Raw genomic sequence first — 3,659 nt, 5'->3', positions numbered from 1 at the left:
CCTCTTACTCAGTCAAGCTTTACACGCTGATTTTCTAATGCAATAATTCAGTCACACTGGATTAGCCTGAAGTTTGATTTGGAGGGCTGACAACCCAATCTTGGTTTTTTTGTTTTATTTTTGTTTTGTTTTTGTTTCAACTGTCACTTTATTTGCAAGATGGTTGAGTTAATTCAAATTTAAACTATAACTTGATAATTTTTAGTCAGGTACCAAATTTTATTCAAAGCAAACTGCTTATTCAAAAGTGATCATGGAACAACTCAAAATGCAGAGCAAGAAGGATGAGAGAAACATCTTAGTGGCCCATAGATTGTTTTAATTCTCTCATTATATGAAACTCAAACTTTTCATTTTTAGGAAAGGGAAACTAACTTCAGTAGAGAGCAATACAGAAAGACTTTGTCACATAGACTAATTTCCATTTAGTCAGTCAACTGTTTCTAGCTGTCTCAATTGGGACAGATGCATTTACAGAACTGGCTGTGCTTGAGCCTTCTTTGCAAGCAGCTTTAGGTCTGCAATGCACTTGGCAATTGTCTCCTTCTCCTGCTACACAGAGATGCTCTGTACCACATTCTTCTCCACCCAGTTTATCGTATGCCCTTGTTCCTTTAGACGCATCATATCCTGCACAGAGATGTGGTAGTCCAGTCGATTCTTTACCTCCTTGTATGCACTATGCAGCCGTTCCCAGTAAGTAACCTCCAAGGCCATGGCAATGTTATTCCTCTGGACATCAAAAAGGTAATGGCACTTTTGAACCAGTGCCTGCTGTGACTTCTCCAGATCAATTGCATCCTGGATTTGTTTGATGGAAGCCTGTTTCACTTCTTCGAGTTGGGCAGTTTTTTGCTCATTGAGTTTATCAGCAAATTCCCCAATAGAGGCAGCATATATTTTAATTACATAGACAAGAACCCCTATTGTTGATATGGCAGAGAAGGTCTCTGCAGTTATCACATATATTTCTTTGGAGAGTAAATATAAGATAAGCCCAGTTCCGAGCACGTAGGGTCCTGTTACACCAGTTTAAGGATAAAGGAACTGGAAAAATTCCTCAGGGATCAGCCCCAAACAAACTTTTCCTCCATATTCAGGAAGAGGTGGAACAGGGGCAAGACTTGGCTGCCCTTTGTGAAAGATCCTTGTTGCCTGCAATACCCCTGGTCCAAGGAGGGCTGCATTCTTCAGAGAGGGGGCAGCTGCGGTGGCAGCAGAAAGCACCACCCGGGACAGCATTGTCAGGTAGCGTCCACACAACAGTCCACACTGGGTCTTCACGCCCCAGTGACCGGGACAGGAGATTCTGTCAGGGGCAGAAACAAGGTGGTCCCAATCTCGTTTTGATGATATTTTGAACTTGAAGCTAGTAGAGATCTCTCTTTTGTATAACTTAGCTCAGCCTTGAAAAATTATACCAGCAATAATAGCATCATCATTTTACAATGAAAGTCGAATTGGAATGTGAATAAAAGTGCCACTGGCCAAGGGCCCCTATGCACTAATTATGTCTTATTTGAAAATCTGACCCAAGTATCTGACAATCAAAGAGGATATCTTTCATCTTGCCATTATTTTTCACAGTTATGCCATCTGGCTCATATAACCAGAAGAAAACTTGGCACCTATATCCAATGAGAATGACTGTCAGTTCTCAAAACATCTTATTTTCTCTGCCTGAGAATAAGTGACAACTGATCTCAATGTATAAGTACTTATGTAAAACAAGGGACTTGGGGTGAGGGGATTTGTTTTTAAGAAAATAGGGTTGTTGGGGCTTCCCTTGTGGCGCAGTGGTTGAGAGTCCGCCTGCCGATGCAGGGGACATGGGTTCGTGCCCCGGTCCGGGAAGATCCCACATGCCGTGGAGCGGCTGGGCCCTTGAGCCACGGCCGCTGAGCCTGCGCGTCTGGAGCCTGTGCTCCGCAACGGGAGAGGCCACAACAGTGAGAGGTCCGCGTACTGCAAAAAAAAAAAAAAAAATAGAAAATAGGGTTGGAAGAGCATTTTGGTGTCAACAGATATCTCTAACTATGTTCTAGCAGTATAACCTAATTTATATTTCTCTGTGTTTGTCTCTGAATTTTCAGTTCGGTTTAACAAACATTTTTTGAGCACCTGCTATATGAAATGGAATGAGCCAAGCACTAAATGAATATACCAAGTTGTATTAGTCAGCGAAATGGCTCTAGCTCTGTAAGAAAGAAAACATTGGATTTCAGTGGCTTAATCCCATGGAAGTTAATTTTACCCTCGCTTAATAACTCATTGATGCTGCTTTAGGTCAGCAGGCAACTTTCTTCCACCTGATGATCCAGGGATTTGGGTTTCACCTATCTTGAGTTCCTGCTATGCTCTAGGGTACCAAAATCTTTGGCTTCAAGCTGCCTAAGAGGAGGAAGAGTGAAGAAGGCAGGCACACTTCTTTTTTTTTTAATTCTTTTCTAAAAGTTCTTTTCCATTATGGTTTATCGTAGGATACTGAATACAGTTCTCTGTGCTATACAGTAGGACCTTGTTGTTATCCATTGTATATATGTAAAAGCTTACACCTCTTAACCCCAACCTCCCACTCCATCCCTCCCCCAACCCCTCCCCCTTGGCAACCAGCAGTCTGTTCTCTGTGTCCGTGATTCTGTTTCTGTTTCATAGATAGGTTCATTTGTGTCATATTTTAGATTCCACATATAAGTGATATCATATAGTATTTGTCTTTCTCTTTCTGACTTACTTCACTTAGTATGATAATCTCTAGTTGCATGCATGTTGCTGCAAATGGCATTATTTTGTTCTTTTTTATGGCTATTCCATTGTGTGTGTATATATATATATATATGTACCACATCTTCTTTATCCATTCATCTGTCGATGGATGTTTAGGTTGTTTCTTTGTCTTGACTATTGTGAATAGTGCTGCTGTGAACATAAGGGTGCATGCATCTTTTTGAATTATACCTCTATTTTTAGTTTTCTGAGGAACCTCCATACTGTTTTCCATAGTGGCTGCACCAACTTACATTCCCACCAACAGTGTAGGGAGATTCACTTTTCCCCACGCCCTCTCCAGCATTTGTCATCTGTAGACTTTTTTGATGATGGCCATTCTGACCAGTGTGAGGTGGTACCTCACCGTAGCTTTGATTTGCATTTCTCTGATAGTTAGTGACGTTAAGCATCTTTTCACGCAGGCACACTTAAAACTCCCAGCCCAGAAGTGACACCTGTCACTTCCACTTACATTCAACCAGTAAGAACAAGTCATTCAGGCACCCCTGGCTGTACAATACTGACCACTGTAGTCCCTGGTTGGGTAGCCACTTTCCTGCAACAAGTTTACACTCAAGAAGGAAGGGAACAAGTTAAAGGTCTCCGTCATTCAGATTGTGTAAGATGTAGCTTCTTCTACCTTCAAAGAACCTTCCTCGGAGTAGAGAAAAAGGTCGACAAGGGAAATATCGTGGAGGTGACGTTTGAGAAGATGATTCTTGATTGACAGACAGAACTGCCAGATAGCGTTGGTAGGAGGGGCATTCTAGATGGAGCGACTGACACTAACAAAGCATGGAGGTGGGGAGAGAATGTTGAGTAACTAGTTTTCCTGGAACAAAGCTTAGCAAAGGAGAGAGATAAGCTTAAAATGTTGGTTATGTCAGGCC

The 3,659-nt window shown here is 41.9% G+C and overlaps 1 pseudogene; it reads right to left on the bottom strand.

Annotated features, from left to right (window-relative positions):
* Nucleotides 1-471: 471 nt before the first annotated feature.
* LOC116757087 lies at nucleotides 472-1,247 on the bottom strand (annotated as a pseudogene).
* Between the last annotated feature and the right edge of the window lie 2,412 nt (nucleotides 1,248-3,659).

The sequence above is a fragment of the Phocoena sinus genome, chromosome 7 (assembly GCF_008692025.1).
Source record: "Phocoena sinus isolate mPhoSin1 chromosome 7, mPhoSin1.pri, whole genome shotgun sequence".
NCBI classification, from domain to species: Eukaryota; Metazoa; Chordata; class Mammalia; order Artiodactyla; family Phocoenidae; genus Phocoena; species Phocoena sinus.
Note: the sequence above shows the minus strand (reverse complement) of the source record. Positions and strands in the feature narration are given on the sequence as shown.